At 37.5% G+C, this 24,722-nt stretch overlaps 1 pseudogene; it reads right to left on the minus strand.

The window, feature by feature from the left end:
• Positions 1-1,068: 1,068 nt before the first annotated feature.
• On the minus strand, positions 1,069-23,422 carry LOC101111051 (heterogeneous nuclear ribonucleoprotein A1-like; annotated as a pseudogene).
• Positions 23,423-24,722: the final 1,300 nt, after the last annotated feature.

The raw sequence follows: 24,722 nt of genomic DNA on the forward strand, positions 1-24,722 counted from the left end.
CAGATATTTCAGGGCAGATTGCAGGAGAAGTAATGTCTTTTAGTGGCATATTTCTACTTGACAGAGTCTAACATAAATGTTGAGTATAGTAAGTACTCAGATGGTTTTTTAATCAAAGCGGTAAAATTCTTCTACCCAACTTTCCAGCTTCAGTGATATTCCTACCCTACCTCTAACTGACCTCAATGTGTAAATAAGTTTTGAGATTTTAAGACCAAGCTTCTCAGAATAGGGTGTCCTTTTTTTTTTATTCAAGTCTGTGCCAAATTGTTATTTATGTACCAATTAGAGCAAAGCTATATCAAAAGTAATGAGATAAAACTAGGAAAACTGATATAAAACCAGTCATCTAGTTGTTTTTTTAATGTGTGTGTTCATATACGTTCATATCCATACACATATATACATTATATACAATATATCCTGTATATACAAATATATCCTGTATAGTATGTATACACATGCTGTCTATACACTGAACACATTTATATATCCTTCCCCAGAGCTGTCTTCCTTCCTCACAAGAAAAGCAAGAAACCCCAACTGTAACACCTCCCCATTCTATACAAACTATATGTTCCTTGCTTTACTTCCTTAATTTTGCATCGAGAGACAGGTTTGATCTTACCGTCATCTGTCGCATTAATAATACATAACAAAAAGGCATGTTTGATCTGTTTCAGTCTCTCACGCTCACTCCTAGGGTTCCATTTTCCTGCAGCCTTGTAAAAAGCCAGCTTTTCTTCTCATCTGGTTTTTGTTTGTTTGTTTGTTTGTTTGCTCAAAAGGGATTGCAGCTTTATACAGAAGATCAAAGCTCACCAAATCATCAGTATGGAGCTGAGGAAGAAGCTTCTATGAGATTGCTGGAGCTTTTTGATACAAAGGAATTTTGAGTTTGGGGAAGTGCTCAGGGCCCAATAACACTTTCCTTTTCAAAACTGAATGTGCATGATGCTAACAAATATTATTTCAGGTTCAATAACCAATCGTAAGAATGGCTGCATATATGCAAAGTCAGAAAAATTTTCACAGAAAGGCCATCACCACTCATGTTTGATAATGGTTTCACGTGGACCAAGCATATAATCTGTAGTATCGTTTACTAAAAAGAGAGCAGGCATTGAAGGTTACACATGGTCAAGATTTCACTCTAAATAGTACGCAAGTTGGATACATCCTAAAAGTCCAACTTGGTGTAGGACTCGTATCAGCATTTGAGAAATTGCCATCATGTCTTTTCTTTGAATGGGTCTTAGACAATGAGTGATCTGAGGCAAACTGTAGTTGTGAGGGTCCATACTGGATAAGTATATTAAGTCACAGAGAAGCTGGTTTCCAAGGAGCATCCTCAAACTTCTATAGTTTGATCTAATCCCCAAACTAACTTGGAAACACAGTTGTTTTCATTTCCCATAAAGCTTTTCCAATTTTATCCACCAACTTTATACCAAATTTCACCTCAGTTACCAGATATATCAACATTCCTGGTACTAAGCTGCTCTAGAGCTTAGAAGGAAAACAGCAGTTTAAAAAGAATTTTGTCAAAAGTGGTTAAGAGCATGAGTTTTTATATGGACTTGAATACCGCATTTGTAGTTTCTAAGTTATGTGATTTTAGTCAGGTTTTTTTTTTTTAACTTTCTTATAAAGCACATACCAAAATGTTGGGCATAATCTATATTCAATAAATGGTAGCTCTCATTTTACTGTTTTAATAAATCTGTTTTAAATATCCCTAGTCTAGATCCAGCTTCTATACTGGATGCAAGAAAATATAAATTAGAACAGTGACACAAATGTAGTTGGAGACTGTCTAACTTTAGAGGGAAATGCATCTTATCGGGACTTCTTTGTTCATTTTATGAAAAAGAATTATAAACTTACTCTAGAGGAAGTTCCACTTTATTGATCATCATTGCCCTCTCCTGAGTGCTCAGTAAGTGTTAAAATACATTATCTTCTTTAATTCATACAACAAATGGATCAAGCAGGTAATTTTACTCATTTTACGTATGAGAAAATTGACACTTGGAGGAGTTAGCTCACTTGCTTAGGAAAATACTGTTAAGAAAGAGTACGAAGATTTCAATCCGATCATTTCTTAATCCAAGGATCCAAAGTTTTAAATACATAATATACAGTCATCTCATTGTACCCATGATGGATTGGTTCCAGGAACAACCTTCCAATACCAAAATCCATAGATGCTCAAGTCTCTTATATGAGATAGCATAATGTTGACATATAACCTACATACATCCTCCCATATACTTTATCTCTGTATTACTTATAAAACCTAATGCATGTAAATGTTATGTAAATAGTTGCTGTTGCACCAAAATTAAAGTGTTACATTTTGGAGGTTTCTGGAAGCCATTTTTTTTGAACATGTGGAACCTGTGGACACAGAGGGCTGATAGTACTTCATCCTGTGCTGTGTCACACATCATGAGAGAGCAGATAGCGACTTAAAGATAACTGTTCAGTCTCTCTTGCTTAAAGGATGATTCCTCTACATTTTTTCATTCTCAAGGGCTTTACTATCAATAATTCATGATTTCTTTTGTATGGAATACATGTATCTAGAGAAAAAATATATGGACACTTCCTTTTCCCAGCACCGTTGCCTTTCCTTTCAGTAACTGGACGGTGCTCACCAACCATCTATTCCGAAATGACTGTGTTCTAAAACACTGGCATCTTGCAGAAGCCTAAAGCTACAGCAGTACTGAAAGCAAGCATCAAATCTGAGAGGCACTTGCTTTTATTCGTGCTTTCTTTTCAACTGGCTAAGTCATAGTGGGAGACAGAAGGGCTGTTCTATTCATTATGTCAAGACTGAAGGTATAGGACTGCTCCTGGCTTACTTTTGAGCTCTAAATTATATTTGATCGTGGAAGGGTAAGGGTTAGGGGGAAATGTCCACTTCTTCTTTTGCCAATTTTCACTACAACATCAAGCATGAGGTAAACAGTTCTAATTAGCTTCTTTATTATTTGCATACCAGTAATTCTTCTTTATAGGTAACAGAAATGCTGTGCTTTCAGAATCATAGCTTTTCTTTCTGTCACAGACAAGCAATCTGTACTGCCTTATTGATTTGCCCAACCAATTAGTCCAATGATTGTTTCCCATCTATAAAAACAACAGCAATGCAAAATCATATATATCCAATGGAAAATATGATAGAACTTAGAAGGCAGCTATGAATAAAAATGATTGATAAAAATGATACCTACTGACATTTGCATTTTCTCAGTAGCTTTTTTCCCATGTTCCAACTGAATGGTTCACAGTACATTGATGAAGCATCACAAAATCCATGAAAATGATATAAGAAACTTCTTAGTAAGGGCTGAAACTACAGAAGAAATAAGGGAGCTTTTATTTGTGTACATTTGGCTTCTAGTTCAAAAGTTTATGGTTTTCTTTTCACATTCAGTTGACACACTACTATATCGCAGCCTGAAAGATCTGAACTACCACCACTCATGAATTGTGAAGACCAAGACATTTGAAACTTTTACCAGATTTATGACCTAGAGAAGCAAAAATAGAGCAGGAAAAAGAAATGAATGGAACTATAAAGCAGATCTGAGTCTATCTTGCAGGGAAAAGAATTGAACTAAAAAGTTAGAAGATTCTAGAAGTTAAAATTTTATTCTAGGCAACGGTGACTGACCAAGTGTGTTAGGTGAATGAACATGTTAATTCATTTCTAATTAACTAACTAGCTGTTATGTTTCTCTTGCAGCTTTGCTTAAGGAAGATAATGCACCAAGAGTTTCCAAAAGGCATTATTTAAATTTCAGTCTGAGTCACACATGTAAATTATAAGGCAAAGATCACATTATAAGATAAAATTATGTCTCTTATTCTAGGAAGTTGTGCTATACTAATGATCCTTAATGACTCAATATCACACTAAGCAGTCTAAAATTTTTAAGCTGAAATAACCCTGGAGGCATATACATCAACTTCACAGTGATTATTCATCTTGGGTAGGAAACCCTATATTGCATGAAACATCAAAAACTAAACAGAATTTAAATTGTCCAATCACAGAGATCTTCTACTGAGTCAGTATCTCAAATTATAAGATATTAGAAAATAACTAACTTTAATAGAATGAAATTCCCCCCTGATTAGAAAGGCCAGGGTGTCTAAGAATCAGTTGTTTAATTTAAAGCAGTACCAAAGGAATTAACAGGAAAATCCAATAGTAGAAATGCTATACAGAGAGTGCCTTTGGATGCTGGTGATTAATTGAACCTGTATGCAGAATATGGACTACTGGATGAGTATAGAATGACTCATAATTTCAGTTTAGGTGACTTCGTAAATGGCTATAATATATTCTGAATTAGGTCACACAAATAGAAACAGATTGGAATATCATAATTCATTTTGGAATGTGCTATGTTTAAGCCACTTGTGTGAGTGGTATATGTGAAGACGTGGAATGGGAAGCTGTCTGTATCAGTCAGGAGCTCAGAAGGAAAGTCTGAACTTAAGACCGGGATTTAAAGTCATCAGTGTATGAGCAGTATTTAAATCACAGAATCAGATAAAATTGACCAAGGAGACATATAGACTGAGAATGAGGCAGGTTGAGGACACAACATCACCAGCAGCAAACACCAGGAGAATACCAACATCTAGAAAGAGAACATTTAAGGAGACTAAGAAAGAAAGTGAGCCAAAGAAGAAAACAGGAAAGAAGTAGTCAGGAAAGAGACAGAAAGATGACCAAAGAGAGCAATAATTGAGGTCAGAGAGAGGAAAAATACTGTGAAATAATTTAGCAATTGTCTTAACCTTCTAGGGCTGCTACAAGACACTACAGACTAGATGACTGTTTTCTCACAGTCCTAGGGGCTGGATGCCCAAGATCGGGGTGTTGACAGGTTTGGCTTCTCTGGCTCCCTCCCTGGCTTGCAGACAGCCGCCTTCTCATCATTGCTCACATGGGCTTTCCCCTGCTTATGCACATCCTGCTGTTTCTTTCTAATATAATATATTATATTCTAAGGGGTTCTAAATATAACACAAGTTATATTAGATTCAGGCCCCATTCTTATGGCCTCATTTTTAATTTTTTTTCAATTTTATTGAGATTATAATTGACATATAGCCGTCCATAAGTTTAAGGTGTACAGTGTAATAATTTAACCTACATATACATGAAATGATTATCACATAAGTTTAGCAAATATCCATAATTCCGTATAGATACACAATTAAATAGAAAAAAAAATTGTTTTCCTTGTGATAACTCAGGATCTACTAACAAAACCAAAAAGACTAAACTTGACAAGATCAGATTTGTGATTATCCAAGGCAGGGGGGAGGGAAGGGGAACTGGATGAAGCTGGTCAAAAGGTGCATGTTCATAATCAATTGTGTCCAACTCTTTGTGACCCCATGGACCGTGGCCCACCAGGCTCCTCTGTGCTAAATGCCTCCAATCAACTTCTCAGTCCCTCATTGCTATCTCTTACTTCAATTCCAAGGGAGAAATTTGGTTTCTCCTGATTATGCTTGTGTTTGTATGCCTCTGTGCCCTTAGGGTCATCTTGATCCTCTACATAAACAAATCCTAGCTCACCTTGAAAATCTCCCTCAAAAATTTGCTTCTTTTCAAAAAGACTTTTCTTATCCTTCCTAGTAAGAAATGCTTCCTGCATCTATGCTACTTCTGCATTTTATTCCTTTGTCACAAAGTCCTCATTAAATTCTATTATGATTATCTCTACTAGAAGGTCAGCTCATCTAACTATATGTTACTCATCTTTTGTACATGTGTCCTCCAGTATTTTTACAGATAAATGCCAGAACTCTATTAAATGTAAGACAGTAAATAAATAAGGAAATGAATGAACAAAAAACAACAGGTAAATTAATGAACAGCTACACTATCCATAATGAGTCATTTCTCTAATATTTATGGATGCCTGGAGTGCTGCAGTCCACTGGGTTGCAAAGAGCCAGACATGACTAAGTAACTGAACTGAACTGAAATATAAAAAAATACACTGTGTACATTATCATAGAATATGAGAGTAGTGTTCAACTGCTCTAGATAATCACTTTATTAAATACAGTGCAAAAACAAAATATAAATAAATAAGAAACAATGTGATAGGGATGGTAGAAAAATTCACAGATTATAAATACAAAACATGATGCAAACCTTAGATTTATACATTAAAGGAGAAGTAGACTAAACTGCATGCTGGAAAAAAGCACGGGACCAAATGATGTGAAAGAATCTACTTGTTATACATTTAGTTTATCCTGTTCTGTTATCCTGACAATGAGCATTGAATGTGATGAACTTTAAGCACAGAGGATTTGTGTAGGTGAATGATATAGCTCTCCTCAAGTTCTTTAGTATAGGACTTCAGTAACAGGACATCACCACCCAGCTTAGCAGAAACCAACCTTTACATTCCTTATTTAAAACAGTTACAAAGCTTCAACTGTCTATACATACTCTACTATGGGATTAGTGATGGGATTATTTGTCCTTCCAGGAATAGACAGCATCCAAGTTTCCACATGGCTGAGGCAATAACCAAAAGATGTGACAGTAAAGGAGATATCAAAGGTAGAGGTCCAAGAAGCTTGCCTCACAAAGTTTCAGAACTAGGACTCAGGGGACCCCACTCTCCAAGGTCCCAAGTCACTTCCTGTCAGCACAGGTTCTTGAGGATGCATTTGTTGACTCTCTCCAAGAGCAAGAGCGCAGTTACTTCTCATCCCAGCTGATATCCAATCCTGGCCATTAGCTCAGTTATAAGACAAAACTAAAATCATGCATCATTTTCTCTAATAATCCTCTCTATCTCTTTGATTATTTTAACAACACAGCCTTGAGATTCAGTCCATCAGTTTCAGTTTAGTCGCTCAGTCATGTCCAACTCTTTGCGACCCCATGAATCACAGCACGCCAGGCCTCCCTGTCCATCACCAACTCCCGGATTCACTCAGTCTCACGTCCATCGACCCCATGGACTGCAGCCTATCAGGCTCCTCCATCCATGGGATTTTCCAGGCAAGGGTACTGGAGTGGGGTGCCATTGCCTTCTCAGTTATTCTATTCTACATCTATGTAAATGTATAACACTGTCACATGGTCCTGTAAATCAGCTTTAGGTAGCAAAATCATGGCAGGCATGAACAGCATCATTTCTGTGGAAGGACCCTTTTCTGCTCAGTTCAGATGGTTGGGCATTCATGGTTAACTGAGGATTCTACTCATCCTCTGGATGGTCTGAAATCCTGAATTCACTAAGTAATGATTCAACTCTGATACCATCCTGGAACTGTTGTATCAGTAGGAATGTGTGGAAGTCATGAGCAGAATGGTCCTTTCTCTCAAAAGGACTGGAAGTTGAATGTGCCTTTGAAAACATATTGACTTTATACAGACATTTAATTTGTTCTTAGCCCTCTGTTTTCCTCATCTGCACTCTTAGCAATATGATCCATGTTGGTCTATTACCTAAGGTTGAAATATCAGAGGCAGCTGATGACTGCTGTCCCCTCTGCCTTCTGCCATCACCAAAGCAATGTCAAATCCCAGGTATGTATCAGAACCCCCATCACATATCTCATTATAAAACCTGATTTTGCAGAAAGTACACTGGCCACAACCTAAGTAATTACTTTAGGAACCTACAAAACAAAGCTCTAAAACAATAAGAGGAAAAGAAATAATGAAAAATTAGAATGAAAGAATCAATGGATTTAAAAACAGTAAAACTAAAAAAAAAAATTAGTCTAAATCAAAAGCTGGTTCTTGAAAAATCAATAAAATTGATACCTCTATGCAGGCTAGATAAGAAAAACAAGAAGACATATATTACCACTATTAGCCACTAAGGAGGGAAGTTTTTACTGCTGATCCCATTCACATTAAATGGTTAGTAAAGAAATTCTGAGTTCACCAAGTATTCCTCTGGGGTTCTTCCATAACATTTTATGGAATAATTTCAAAAATAATTGCAGAAAACCATTTGAAAAAAGTAATCAATTATAATAAAAAACTTTAAAAGAAAATGAGAAATATAAGTTATACAAGTTATACATATTAAAAAAAATAAAAACCTTATAGCTAATATCATCTTTTGTGGAGTAGGACTAACTCTTTTCACATAAATTCAGGGGTAAGACAAGAATATCTTGTTTCTGAGTTCCTATTCAGCATTGTACTGGAAGTCCTAACATTCAATAAGATGAAAAAGAGAAAAATAAAGATACACAAAATTTAAAAGAAAGAATGAAACAGTTTTTACTCAAAGGTGATTGACTGTGTAGATAACCTGAAAAATAACCAATAAAATGGATAAACAATGAAAAATAATTAATGAATACAGCATGGTAGCTGATATAAAGTCAGCGTGTTTTTAAAAAATCAGTTGATTTCCTATTATCAACAAAGAAAATTGGAATATTAAATTTTAAAATTTCATTTACAATTGTACCAAAAATTTTAAACAAAAAAATGCTGATTAACAAAAAAAAACTAAGTAAATGGGAAATAGATGGGGAAACAGTGGAAACAGTGTCAGACTTTATTTTTGGGGGCTCCAAAATCACTGCAGATGGTGATTGCAGCCATGAAATTAAAAGACGCTTACTCCTTGGAAGGAAGGTTATGACCAACCTAGATAGTATATTCAAAGGCAGAGACATTACTTTGCCAACAAAGGTCCGTCTAGTCAAGGCTATGGTTTTTCCAGTAGTCATGTATGGATGTGAGAGTTGGACTGTGAAGCAGGCTGAGCGCCGAAGAATTGATGCTTTTGAACTGTGGTGTTGGAGAAGACTCTTGAGAGTCCTTTGGACTGCAAGGAGATCCAACCAGTCCATTCTGAAGGAGATCAGCCCTGGGATTTCTTTGGAGGGAATGATGCTAAAGCTGAAACTCCAGTACTTTGGCCACCTCATGTGAAGAGTTGACTCATTGGAAAAGACTCTGATGCTGGGAGGGATTGGGGGCAGGAGAAGAAGGGGACAACAGAGAATGAGATGGTTTGATGGCATCCCTGACTCGATGGACGTGAGTTTGGGTGAACTCTGGGAGTTAGTGATGGACAGGGAGGCCTGGCGTGCTGCAATTCATGGGGTCACAAAGAGTCGGACACGACTGAGCGACTGAACTGAACTGAACTGAACTGAAGTAAATGGAGAGATTTTGTGTTCATGGATTCAAGAACTCAATTACTACTTTTCTTAGTAGTAAAGAAGTCATTTTTTTTTCCAAATTGATGTATTTATTGACTTAATACACTATTGCTAAAATACTAGCAATTTGTTTGGTGGTAACAACAAACCAATTATAATAATTGTACACTAAGAAAGCAAACACTCAATTTCAAGATTCACTTTCATGCAACAGTAATCAAGAGAGCATGGCATTGGTGAAAGAATAGACATACAACCTAAGCAATAAACAGAGAACTTAGAAATAGCCCCACACAGATAAAGTCAACTGATTTTTGACAAAAGCAAAAAGGCAATATAACAGATATAACACAAGGATAGTCTTTTCCATTGATGATGATGGAATAATAAGAAGCCCCCATTTTTTTAAATAAATAAAGAAAAAATAATAAAGAAACTGGACATGGATCTCATGTTTTCTGCAAATATTATTCAAAACATACCATTGACTTAAATGTAATGCAAAGTTACAAAACTTCTAGAAGAATACATAGGAAAAACTCTGCATTACCTGCAATTTAGTGATATGTTTTTAGATATAATTCAACATTGAAAGTAAATCCATGGAAGAAAAATATACATATAAGTTGGAATTTATTAATTTTTTGGAGGGTATTAAATCTTTTTTGTTTACACATAATAATGAATGATACACAAGCTTCATTCCCTGGCTGAGTTCACAAATCTGGGGCAGGGCCTAGCTGCTACAAAGAAGAAATGCTTTAGACAATACTCATGTGTATGGGCAAAAAAATTGAGGACTGTACTTGTGACCAATTGTATAACAGGTCATTTCAGTTTCTTTTCTGTGGAAAGCATAAAGCATTTCAACAAAGGGTTTTAATGTAGATTTCTTTTCTGTACCCATACTGTTGATGGCTAAATGTAATAGGCTGATCATGACATTGAATAAATGTATGTCTCTAATGACAGTCTTGTCTACGGAGTCATGGTAATCAAAAGTTGAAAAGCCTCTCTCTTTGCCACTGCCTCAATCAGTCATGATTTCAACCGCTTCAATTTTACCAAACTGTTCAAAATAACCCCTCAGGTGATGTTCTTCAGTGTTGTCTCTAATGCCGCCAATAAACATCTTTTTCACAGTTAAGTGGGCACCAGGTTTTGAGAATCTTCTCTGGAGACGGCCCTCCTCGGCTCCACAACTCTTCCATCTACCTTGTATGGCCTTGCATTCATGGCCGCATCCACCTCCTCCACAGTGACCTGTGTGACAAACCCGAAGCCTCTGGAGCACTTGGTGCTTGGAACCCTCATCACCACACAGTCTGTGAGCATTCTGCATTGCTCAAAATGGCTCCTCAGACTCTCATTGGTTGTTGCAAAGCTCAGTCCTCCAATGAAGAACTTCTGCAGCTGTTCGGACTCTTTGGGAAACTCTGACTTAGACTTGATTGCAGTGGAGAGGGAGAGGCTTCAATGATGCTTACCCAGCAGCATCCACAGGCAAAAAGTGGAATTTATTTAATTTTTTAAAAATTTTTAAAAAGCAGTGTTCTGCAAAAAAACTGTTAAGAGGATGAAACATCACAGATTAAAAGAACATTTGTAAATCACTTAGCTAGTAAATGACTAATATACAAAATATACAAAATTATGTAATAATAAAGTGTCTCAGTCCTCTATACTAAGAAAACAATAATAAGCAAAAAAAACTGAATAAACAACTCACCACTGAAAATATACAGGTGGCAAATAAGCATGTGTAAACATTCTCAATGTCATGTATCTTTAAGGAAATAGAAATTACGTACTACTGTGCACCTACTGGAATGGCTAAAACTTAAAATCTGACAGTATCCATCACTGATGAATATGTGGACCAACAGTAACTCCCATTTATTGCTGGTAGGAAAGCAAAATGTTACAACCACTTTGAGATATATGTTGGCAGTTTCTTATAAGCTAAACATAGCTTGCTAGAGAATAACTCCAGTTTTACCCAACTGATTTGAAACTTATACAGAAATCTGCACATGAATAAATTATAAATCAGCTTTACTTAGCACCATTAAAAACTGGTAGCAACCTAGATGTATTTGAATAGATGAATAAATGAATAAACCATGGTATATTAGTATAATGGAATATTACCCAGTGATATGAATGGATGAACTATCAACCCAAAAAACAACATATATGAACTGTAAGAATATCACTAAGTGAATGAAGTAAGTCTTGAAAAGGCAGCATACTTTATGATCCCATTTAAACGACATTCTGAAAAAGACAAAACTATGGAGAAGGAAAACAGATTAGTGATTGTCAGGGTCTTGGGGGAAAGGGAGGGGTTGATTGGTTGAAGCACAGAGGAATTTTCAGTGCTGTAACTATTTTGCTTGATACTAGTGTCAGACACATATTACTATGTACTTGTCAAAACTCATAGAATCTTTCACCACAGGAAGTGAACTTTAATATACACAAACAAAAATTCAAGGAGGTCAGGGATCCCAAAATGGAATGCAAACTGTGGCAAGAGAATCTAACTGTATTACAGATGTGTAATATAAACTCTCAGAGAAGTGAAGAGAAATCACTCAGTCGTGTCCAACTCTTTGCGACCCCATGGACTGTAGCCTACCAGGCTCCTCCATCCATGGAATTTTCCAGGCAGGAATACTGGAGTGGGTTGCCATTTTCTTCTCCAGGGGATCTTTCTGACCCAAGGTTTGAACCTGGGTCTCCCGCATTGCAGGCAGACTTTTTACCATCTGAACCACCAGGGAACACCCAACCTCTCAGAGAAGGATGTGGAAAATGTTCTGACTCATGCAAAGAGTTGACTCATTGGAAAGACTTTGATGCTGGGAGGGATTGGGGGCAGGAGAAGAAGGGGACAACCGAGGATGAGATGGCTGGATGGCATCACTGACTCGATGGAAGCGAGTCTGAGTGAACTCCAGGAGTTGGTGATGGACAGGGAGGCCTGGCGTGCTGCGATTCATGGGGTCGCAAAGAGTCAGACACGATTGAGCGACTCAACTGAACTGAAGCAAATTTGGAAATAAGTGGAGAAAAAAAGAAACTGCATGTAAGCACTGTACTCCAGTAGGTAGCATTGTTTCTTACAGGGGTATAGGTTGATAACTGTGAAACCCTAGATTATGCTGGAATTGAACAGATAGGTAAATGGATGCTAAATGACAAGAGCCAGGAGCCTCACTCCTTGGGGGGGGGGGCAGAGTTTACATAGAAGCAGGGGAAGTAGCTAGAAGAACCCATATGGTTATGGATTGGACGTGGTGCCTCCAGCATGAACTCATGTTCAATTTAACATAAATACAGATGGAGAGATTCAGCAATACTTAGAGCAAAATGTTGCCTGGGAAGACTTAGGTGCAATGAGCACATCAGTACAGAATCAGAGCTCCTTGCAAAGAATGGTTGATTCTAGGCCTGGGGAATGTAATACACAATATGAGCCTGGAGCATAATTAATCCAAAAAGTAGGAAATGCTATATTAAACACGCACACACACACACACACGCACACACGCACACATATACACACACTGATGGGAGCATGTAAAGGGGGAACAGAAATCAATTGAAAAAGCTCCCAATGGCCAAAACTGGAACCATTCTAACAATTAAGCAAATAACATATTATTGGATTATGACTCAAAGCATAAAATAAATACCTTGAGTCCATACTCATCTAAATAAATGATTGAGTAAATAAATAAATGACTGAGAATATGCCCAGTATAGAAGAATTCCAAATAATTTATGTAGATACTCTCCCCTTAATATGGTGGAGCTGGTGGGACATCACATCCTTCCCTCCCACCAGTCTTCAAAGAATACAGGATGAAAATGCGGCAAAGGAGTAACTAAGTTGGAAACTGTAGTGGACAAATATTATCTGAGCCAGGTGATCAAGGTTGGCATCAACAATGATAAATCATGTTGAGAATACATATCCTTGATGTGATTTGATGAAAATGTCACTTTATCTGTGACTTTTCTCCCAAGACACATATCCTCAGTCTATTCATGGGAAATAGAAAAAGTAAGACAAACCCAGACTGAACCACATTCTACAAAATATCTGACCAGTACTATTCAAAATTATCAAGGTCCTTGAAAACAAGGTAAGTCTGAGAAATGATCACAGCCAAAAGTATTCCATGCAAACACAGCTACTGAATGTTGACATGGCATCTTGCTTTGGATCCTGGGATAGAACAGCATAAGAAAAAAATTAAAGAAATTTTTAAAATATGGTCTTGAGTTATTAATATTGCATCAATACTAATTCACTAATACAACAAATATTTCAGACATAGATAAGATGTTAGCAATCAGGGAAATAAGATGCAGAATATATGGAACTTAGAAAGATGGTAATGATAACCCTGTATGTGAGACAGCAAAAGAGACACACATGTATAGAACGGACTTTTGGACTCTGTGGGAGAGGGAGAGGGTGGGATGATTTGGGAGAATGGCATTGAAACATGTATACTATCATGTAAGAAACGAATTGCCAGTCTATGTCCAATGCAGGATACAGGATGCTTGGGGCTGGTGCATGGGGAAAATCCAGAGAGATGATATGGGGTGAGAGGTGGGAGGGGGTTCATGTTTGGGAACTCATGTACACCCGTGGCAGATTCACGTCAATGTATGGCAAAACCAATACAGTATTGTAAAGCAAAATAAAGTAAAAATTGAGATTAAAAAAAAAGGTGCAGAATATGAGAACTCTGTATACTGTATTTATACCTTTTCTATAAATCTAGAAATTTCCTAAAATAGAAAAATTACTAAAAAATTGCCCTTATATTTGGAAAAGATGAAAACTCTGACTTGAAAAGATACATGCACTCTAATGTTCGTAGCAATACTATTTGCAGTAGCCAAAACATGGAAGCAATACATACTGTATATATATGTACGCATATAATGGAATATTACTCAACCTGCTCTAGCACTGGATTGCACCATAAGCAATTAGTGGAAATTAAGCCAGTTTTGACATTAAAAAAACAGAAATTTAAAATGGTTTGACCTAATAATCAAGATAATCGTCTTCGGTGTCAATAGCATTTAAAAATTTAATAACTACTGTCAAAATAGGTCTCCAAAAAGGTTGTACATCAATTTATATCAATGGCAGAGAAGAGGACAGGGTACTCTCCACTCTTGGTTAATGGGTCAGTCCCAGGGTGGCCAGTGGCAGCAGTGAGGCCAGAGAGCCCTCCACTCCTTGGCGTCCTCCAGTGTTGGCTCCAGCCTTCCCTGGACCCTCTTCCTGGTGACTCCAGCAGGGCCGCTGCCTCAGTCCACCAGCAGCCATGTAGACCGATCTCTGACAGCTGGTGAAAGTTTACGCACTCAAGGAGGACCAGCAGTGGGACAACCAGGGCACCAGGCATGTAATCTAGCTACACAGAGCACCAGAAGGACATGTCTCTGCTAGTCAAAATGTGGCAAAACATGGTCCACTGGAGAAGGGAATGGCAAACCACTTCAGTATTCTTACCTTGAGAACCCCATGGAAAGTATGAAAAGACAAAAAGATATGATACTGAAAGATGAGGCCACTGAGTCAGTAGGTCTCCAACACGCCACTGGAAAAAAGTGGAGAAATAATTCCAGAAAAAATGAAGAGCCTGAGCCAGAGCAAAAAAGATGCCGAGTTGTGGTTGTGTCTGGTTGTGCAAGTAAAGTCTGATGCTGTAAAGAACAATATTGCATAGGAACCTGGAATGTTAGTCCCTGAATCAAGGGAAATTGGAAGTGATCAAACAGGAGATGGCAAGAGTGAACACTGACATTTTAGAAAACAATGAACTGAAATGGATGGGAAAGGGCACATTTAATCCAGATGACCATTATATCTACATTATACCTAAGGGCAGGAATCCCTTAGAAGGAATAGAATAGCCCTCATAGTCAACAAAATAGTCTGAAATGCAGTAATTGGGTGCGATCTCAAAAATGACAGAATGATCTCTGTCCATTTCCAAGGCAAACCATTCAATATCACAGTAATCCAAGTCTATGCCCCAACCCCAAATGCCAAAGAAGCTGAAGATGAATTATTCTATGAAGACCTATAGGACCTCCTAGAACTAACACCGAAAATAGATGTCCTTTTCCCATAGGGTATTGAAATGCAAAAATAGGAAGACAAGAGATACCTGGAGTAACAGGCAAGTTTGGCCTTGAAGTACAAAATGAAGCAGGGAAAAGGTTAAAAGAGTTTTGCCAAGAGAACACACTGGTCATAGCAAGCACCTTCATCCAACAACACAAGAGAGGACTCTACGCATGGACATCGCCAGATGGTCAATACTGAAATCAGATTGATTATATTCTTTGCAGCCAAAGATGGAGAAGCTCCATACAGTCAGCAAAATCAAGACCTGGAGCCTACTGTGACTCATATCATTAGCTCCTTATTGCAAAATCAGGCTCAAATCGAAGAAAGTAGCAAAAACCACTAGGCTATTCAGGAATGACCTAAATCATATCCCTTGTGATTATATAATGTAGGTGATGAATAAATTCAAGGGACTAAATCTGGTAGACAAAGTGCCCTCAGAACTATGGACTTAGGTTCATATCATTGTACAAGAGGTGGTGACTAAAACCACTCCCAAGAAAAAGATATGCAAGAAGGCAAAGCAGTTGTCTGAGGAGGTCTTACAAACAACTGAGAAAAGAAGAGATGCTAATGGCAAAGGACAAAAGGAAAGTTACATTCATCTGAATGCAGAGTTCCGGAGAATAGCAAGGAGAGATGAAAGAGCCTTCCTAAGTGAATGATGCAAAGAAATGAAGGAAAACAATAGAATGGGAAAGACTAGAGATCTCTTCAAAAAAATTCAAGATAACAAGGGAATATTTCATGCAAGATGGGCCCAATAAAGAACAGAAATGTCAAGAACCTAACAGAAAAAGAGATTAAGAAGAGATGGCAAGATACACAGAAGAACTGTATGAAAAAGGTCTTAAAGACCAAGATAGCCACAATGGTGTGGTCACTCACCTAGAGCTAGACATCCTGGAATGTGAAGTCAAGTGGGCCTTAGGAAGTATTACTAGAAACAAAGCCAGTGGAGGTGATGGAATTACAGCAGAGTTATTTCAAATCCTAAACGATGATGCTATTAATGTGCCACACTCAATATGTCAGCAAATTTGGAAAACTGAGCAGTGGCCACAGGACTGGGAAAGCTCAATTTTTATTCCAAAATCAAAGAGGGAAATACCTAAGAATGTTCAAACTACTGCACAATTGTATGCTTTTTACATGCTAGCAAGATTATGCTCAAGCTAGGCTTCAACAATGTATGAACTGAAAAATTCCAGAAGTACAAGCTGGATTTAGAAAAGGCAAAGGAACCAGAGATCAAATTGCCAACATCCACTAGATCATAGAAAAAGCAAGGGAATTTTTTTAAAAATCTACTTTTGCTTCATTGACTATGCTAAAGCCTTTGACTGTGTGGATCACCACAAACTGTGGAAAATTCTTAGAGATGAGAGTACCAGACCACCTTACCTGTCTCCTGAGAAACCTCTATACAGGTCAAGAAGCAACAGAAAGAACCAGACATGAAACAGCGAACTGGTTTAAAACTGGAAAGGCGTAGTTCAATGTTGTATATTGTCACTCTGCTTATTTAATTTACATGCAGAGTACATCATGAGAAATGCCAGACTGAATGAAGCACAAGCTGGGAGAAATATCAACAACCTCAGATATGCAGATGATACCACCCTGATGGTGGAAAACAAGGAGGAACTAAAAAGCCACTTATAAAGATGAAAGAGGGGAGAGAAAAAGCTAGCTTGAAACACAGCAACAACAAAAAAAAGGTCATGCAATCTGGTCCCATCACTTCATGGCAAATAGATGGGGAAAAATTGGAAACAGTGACAGATTTCATTTTCTTGGGCCCCAGAATCAGTGGAGATGGTGACTGCAGCCACAAAATTAAAAGACTCCTTGGAAGAAAAGCTATGACAGCTGAGAGAGTGTTTAAAAGCCAAGACATCGCTTTGCTGATTAAGGTCTGCATAGTCAAAGCTATGGTTTTTTTCAGTAGTCATGTCTGAATGTGAAAGTTGGACTATAAAGAAGGCTGAGTGCTGAAGAACTGATGCTTTTGAACTGTGGTGCTAGAGGAGAATCTTGAGAGTCCCTTGAACAGCAAGGAGATCAAACCAGTCAATCTTAAAGGAAACCAACCCTAATATTCATTGGAAGGACTGATGCTGAAGCTGAAGCTCCAATACTTTGGCCACCTGATGTGAATGGAAAAGACCCTGATGCTGAGAAAGATTGAGGGCAAGATGAGAAGGGGGTGGGAGAAGATGAGATAGTTCGATGGCATCAATGACTCAATGGACATGAGTTTGATCAAACTCTGGGAGATGGTGAAGGACAGTGAAACCTAATGTGATGCAGTCCATGTGATCACAAAGAGTCAGACATGACTGAGCAACTGAACAACAAAAACAACATAAAAAGAATGAAATACTGCCATTTGTAGCAACATATAAGGACCTAGAAATTATCACATTAAGTGAAGTAAGACATAGAAAGACAAATATTGTATGGTATCATTTATATGTGGTATTTAAAGAAAATGGTATAAATGAACTTAAATACAAGACTGAAACAGAACCACAGACATAGGATACAAATTATGATTATCAAAAGGAAAAGAGTTGGGGGAAGGAATAAATTAGAAGTTTGGAATTAACAGATACATCCAATGATATACTGTCAACTACAAATTGGTACTTGCCTTTGGCACTGGCCATCAACCTCTACAAGGATTAAATCATGTGCTTCTGCAGCTGCTGACCTTCAACACCCCTGAAAGGAATTCAAGGTGGAGAGAATAATTCAAGGTGGAGAGAAGAAATGAGGTACTTTGTGCTCTGGGAAAAATTGGCAGAACAGGTCCTCAGTTAGATAATTTCAGAAGATTTTATGAGTCCTATTCTTGCATCTCCTCATATTTAGAAAAGCACTAAAGTCCTTCATGTTCCTTGTGACTAGCAGAAACCTTCATGAGACTAGCAGAAACCTGGAAAAATATGGGCTTGATTGCATGTACTCCTCCTCCCCCAAAGCCACATATACTACTGACCTACACCACCCCCCACCATGCCCCACTGTTCACCTCTTTGGAGCAGTTTCTCAGAGCTATCTGAGGTCCTGTATCCTGGGCTATAGTCCTCATTTTGTCCCACGTATAACTTAATTAACAATTTTCACATTGTGAATTTTTATGTAGTTAATATAAAAAATATATATAAACATCAGGGACCTACTGTATAGCACAATGAATTATATTCAATATCTTTTAATTACATATAAAAGGAAAATAATCTGCAAAATAATATATATAGAGAGACACATATATATGTAGATACATTTTATTGTTCAGCTGCTCACTTGTGTCCAACTCTTTGCAGACCCATGGACTCCAGCAGGCCAGGCTTTCTTGTCCTTCACCATCTCCCAGAGTTTGCTCAGACTCACATCCATTGAGTTGATAATGTGAGGCTTCCACATCACAGGCAAGTTCTTTACTGTCTCAGCCATCAGGAGTTGCATATATATAATATATATATATATACATATATGACATATATGTATAACTGAATCACTTTACTGTGTACCTAAAATTGACACAACATTGTAAATTAACTATACTTCAATTTTAAAAAGTAATAAAAAAACACATTGCCCCATTGGTATTCTTAAAAGTCAGGCACAAATTCAAACTCAATAAAATATACCTTCAATTTTCTAGGAACCAATTATTCTCATTTTCATTTCCAAGTGAATTATTAAACACAATAATTTGAACAGAGGTTTAAAGAGCTTTACCCTAGATGTCTATTTTGTTTTAATCATGAAACTCAAATATGCATAGTGTTATAGATTGTATATTCCTTTTAAATTATTATAACAGGGTGTCCAAGAAAAAAGGGAAAGAAGTCAAAATCTTATCGTTTACTATTAAGAAATGTCCTAATTTGAAGAGTTCTGTCAGAAATATTTTTATACAGTGTACCATTTTGCATACTGTCCCCTCAAAATTCATGTCCACAGTAACCTCACACTGTGAACTTATTTGGAAATAGAGTCCTTGAGGATACGATTAGGTGAATCATCCTGGAACAGGGTTGGCCCTAATTCAATGACTGGAGTCCTTATAGGAAAATAAAACAGACACATGGTGAGAAAAAGAGAAGAAATAGACACAACATACAGACACACAGAGAAAATCAGACAGATGCCAAGTGACACTGGAAACAAAGACTGCAGTGATGCAGCTACCTGGGCAAAAAAAGGCAAGTGGTATCCACCAGAAGGGAAAATCTTCCCCTAAAGCCTTTAGCAATTTGCATTGTCCTGGCAACCTCTTGATTTCATGCTTCTAGCCTCCAGAACTGTAAGAGAACAAGTCTTGTAGTTTTAAGCCACCAAGTTTATGGTAATTTGTTCTGGCAGACCTAGGAAATGAATGCATACAGATTTGCAGGGTGGGCGATACACCAGAATGAAAGTGGTGCTTGTGTCTTTCTCAGAGCTAATTCCTTCTGTTGTATTTCTTTTTCTCCAGCAGTTACAGACTGCTGATGGATGCAGGGGTGTTGAAATGAGCACTGATTCTTGATCTCAGAAAATATCACATTATCATCACCTACTCTTATCAGACCTATCACAGCTTCTCATCTCTGACTAGCAAATTGTGCTATTTGGATGAAGTCACTTTCATTAATTAACAATTCCTTTCACAAGTCAATTATTTTCTTTTCTAAGCCCAAGAGCCTAATTTTAGCTACTTAACCTCATTATGTCCTTGACATCACTTTGGTGAAATTCTAAAACTTCTTTCATTTACTTTTTTGACAAAAAGTAAAACTACACACCAGACAATCATATTAACGTTTCTCCTGTAATTAAATCTTTTATCTAAAGTTAACATGGCTGAGAAGAAAAGAATATAAAGGGTCTTTGGTCCCAGTCTTCCCAACACTATTTTTGTTTCTAAAATCTATGAAATGCTCCAAGATAGTCTATTGAAAAAAAGAGGTCGAACCTACTTTTATTCTGAAAAGAAGGTCTCGAGAATTGCAATATTTTCCCCCACTCTCATTCCTACTTCTTTACCCATGGAACTATTAATGTAAGATATATTAAGATAAATAAGAAAGAAATGAGATTTTAACAGTGAGAAAATGAGAGAGCATTTTCAGCAAGATATTTGAGTTCCTACAGTAGAGAAGTGATTTCACAGTATAGATGAGGCAAAATCACTGGAAGTAAAAGTTCTTTCTTAATTTAAAATGGGAAGGGGCTGGAGAACATCATACTAAAATAAATGTCTGCTAAGTCTACTGCAAGGCTTTAATTACCTGTGAACCAGAAACTATGGAAGGTAAATAACATGGTGACATTAAGATTACCAGTAATGTAGGTCATTATTTTTACAGAAAAGCAATTGCAATAACCTGCTTAGTATTTTCCTCTCAATATTGCTGAGAAAGAAATAGATTGGCACTAACAAAATAAGACCTGACAAGTGAGTGATACACCCAACAACACCAACTCCCTGGATAACAACCTTACTTTTCTGTTGAAATCTTTTCTGAGCTGCTTTTACTCTTGACAACCCATAAAATAATTCCTTTTTCATAATTCCCCATGGTTCAACATTTATTTGGTACTTGCATACAATAGAATTCAAAGTAAGCTGCAAGTGCTCAATATTAGAATACAGATAGGATGAAATAAAGTGTTAGTTGTTCCATCATGTACGACTCTTTGCAACCCTCTGACTATAGCCCACCAGGGTCCTCTGTCCGTGGTATTCTCCAGGCAAGAATACTGGAATGGGTAGCCATTTTCTCCTCCAGGGCATCTTCCCCACCCAGGCATTGAACCCAGTTACAGTCTGAGCCACCAGGGAAGCCCTGCATCAATAAACACTAATAACTATATACATGGGCTAAGAGTAAGCATCAGAACTCATCTCTGTGTATGCTTGGAGTAAATAAATACACGTAATGGCAATTACCATCTACTATGCCTATGCAAAGTTCAATAAGATTCATACTTCCACTTTTGTCAATAGTCCACTCCACTGTTGTTTGTGTTTTGGCTGTGGTTCCCAGAAAACAGACTTTTAGAAGTACTTTTGTTTATAGGATGTTTGCCAGTTATTATTGTTAGGAAAATAATAAAAATTTGCCTTAAAAAGTAAAGTGAGAAAGATTGGGCAGAGGGAGACATTGAGTGGATTCAGTCTCAAAAGTGGTCTCAACCAGGGAGTTCTTAAGTAGGTCTGACCCTTCAAAGATGCCCCAAGAAAGAAATCAGAGCCTTTTAACCCTATATTAATGAGTCATTAGAAGTGGCTGCTGATGGGGTCATGGCTTAACACCAGGAGAGACAACTCTCTTTCAAAGGCAATTGGCAGAGAAGGACTCAGTGGTGGGCTGTCAGCCAGCAACACCCCATCATCTGAGGATGAGGGTCACAGCCCAGATGGGAGGATTGGGAAGAGCATCTCTGCATTTACCTTAGTTTCCCATTGGTCCCCAGTTTTCCCATCTTTGTTTACTTAATGCCACTCCCATATCCTGCTCACATCCTAAATCTTCTCACCCTTTTACAAGTCTTGGTCCTGATGGCTTATGGTCTGTATCCATGTCCCTAAATATTAACTCAGAGAAGGCAATGGCACCCCACTCTAGTACTCTTGCCTGGAAACTCCCATGGACGGAGGAGCCTGGTGGGCTGCAGTCCATGGGGTCACTAAAAGTCGGACACGACTGAGTGACTTCACTTTCGCTTTCACTTTCATGCATTGGAGAAGGAAATGGCAACCCACTCCAGTGTTCTAGCCTGGAGAATCCCAGGGACGGGGGAGCCTGGTGGGCTGCCATCTATGGGGTCACACAGAGTCAGACGCGACTAAAGCGACTTAGGAGCAGCAGCAGCAAATATTTACGATTTCTGTACTCAGTCAGGACTTTCATCTTATTCCAGTAGAGCCAACAAGGCAGCTGATGCGTCCCTAGAGGCAGGGAAAGAGGAGTTCTATGACTGTAGTGGATGCCACAGGTGTTCCACGCATAATCCCTCATCCCTACCATTTCACTTTACATGGGCTGAATGCCAGCCGCTAGCACTGAGTTCTGTTGCCTTATGATTTTCTGTTTTGCAAGAGCTCATTTTGACCATCTGTATACAAACCAGGGAAGCATGGGAGAATCTAAACCAATGATTGATGTAAACTGGAATATAAAATATCTCAGACCTCGTTCTCCTTATCTGGAATCCTACTGATATGTGTGTTCTGCCCTGGCTACCAGATTTCCCCAGTGGGCTCAAACTCCAGTTACCCACAGTGGTGACTTGGTTACTACTTCCCTTCTCTGTGGCAACTCCCTGATGAAGGTTTCTGAGACTGTCTCCCAAATATACTACTTAAAGGCAAATCCTTATGGATTGGCCTGGTTCATGGATAGCCCAATTGTAAACAGTTATATTAGTTCAAATATACCTAAAGGGACAAATTTTAGGTGGTGATGGAAATAGGAGTAAGGGGAAAAATAAGCAAAGGATGAATTTATAAATGAAGATTTAAAAAATGGAGTTAAGATATAAAAAATGTCAGAAGAGAAAAATGCCAATATTTCAGAAGGTTGATTATTGATATATTTCTTTCCACTACATATTTTGGTTTAGAGCCAGCATATCCCTCAACTAACTATTTTAATGAGATTTACATACATCATTGTTAGTCATCATCTCACCACCAATAAATGAATAAACACATAAATAAATAGTGATGTATGTCAACTGTGTGTATCTGAAGGGCAGAAAAGATAGATCTGTGTTATAAACATGTGTTGTTTCTTAATTGTCCAGTCTCAAACCCTCAAAAGATAGTGTCAGTCCCTATCTTTGGGGATCCTTGTGTAGCATCCTGCAAGGTGGCTCCCGCATCCCACTGTGGAAGCCAAAGCAATAATGTTACATTCCTGCTCTGGCACGATTACTGAACAGGCTTCTCGGAAGTTCTCTTCCTGGACTTTGAACCTGAGTTGCCAAACTGGTGGAGATGACCTTCATCACAGTGTCGGCATTTAGATCAGAGTGTTTCTGCAGGGTGACCATGCCTGTGGATCCTGCAGTGAAGTCTTCGCAAGCTTCCAGGTCCCTGACTGTTCTTCCAATGTAGCTTTCTTCCTCCAACCAGTTCCATGAATCCCTAATATCCATTCAATAAATGTCATGCCCGCTAAGGGAGGAAGATTCGTGCAGATGTACCAGGTCTATGTAGCAGCTAAGAGTCCCAAGGGAAACTTGGGAAATTTGGAACTGGTAACCCGAACATGATGGAGAACCCATGAAACTCTTGTAAATATTTCTCTGAGACCATTTAGAGCTTCCTGATACGTGTCATTGCCAAACCTTGATCTTTGTATCTTTCCAGCATATTCCTTTAAGATGCTTACTTTATCGCTGTCAATCAAATAAATGTAATGTATATTTTTAAGTTAAAAATTATAAGTGCATGAGTTTTATAATTTATCTACATCTAAGTCCATATGACATTTTTTAATCTTTCTAATACCAGTCATTTTTGTAAACCTGGTTTAAAATTCAAATGTGCATCTCACAATTGCACATTTTTTTAATCTGACCAATATCACATGTTAAAAAATATATATATATTTCCCATTAATGATTTACTTTAGTTTGCATTAAGAGCAAATGCAGAAGAAATTGCTAAACTGTATAATAAAGTACTATGAGAAAATATTGAGAAAGTTAATTTAAACTGTATATTTCAAACTCAAACTGATAAAAAGATCCCTCTGTAAAAGTTTTCAAGGTCATCATTTTCAAATATATTCTTATTTTAAAAATCAAATCTATGTTGCCTATTTTTTAATTAATTTATTTTTTATTGAAGGATAATTGCTTTACAGAATTTTTCTGTCAGACCTCCACACGAATCAGCCATATTTTCAACATTCAAAATACAAGACTCTTTCTATTTAAAATTAATTAAGAGAAAAGAAAGTTTAAGCCAAAGAGGAACATCCTCTGTATATTTGGTATGTAAATGTATTTCAACTATATCATGCTAACTGATCCAAGACATCTTCCATTGTTTTGATTATCTGCATGGTTGATCAGGAAATGGAGTGGGAAAGTAGCAATCACTTGTGCGGTTAGATTTATCTTAATTTTTAAACTGTTTAGTTTCATTTATCTGGAAGAAAAACCTCTGTAATTATTTTTAAAGACTTAAACAAATTGATTTAAGTCTGGATGTGAAGTCTTACCATGGTTGGAAAGGCAGTAGTAAATGCATGAGTGTATAGGGTCTTGGTGAGGTCTAGGTTCATACAATGATTAAACCAAATAGAAGTTTAGTCATTTAGGGAAGATCTGATTAATGTTCATA

The sequence above is a fragment of the Ovis aries genome, chromosome 17 (genome assembly GCF_016772045.2).
Source record: "Ovis aries strain OAR_USU_Benz2616 breed Rambouillet chromosome 17, ARS-UI_Ramb_v3.0, whole genome shotgun sequence".
Classification (NCBI taxonomy): Eukaryota; Metazoa; Chordata; class Mammalia; order Artiodactyla; family Bovidae; genus Ovis; species Ovis aries.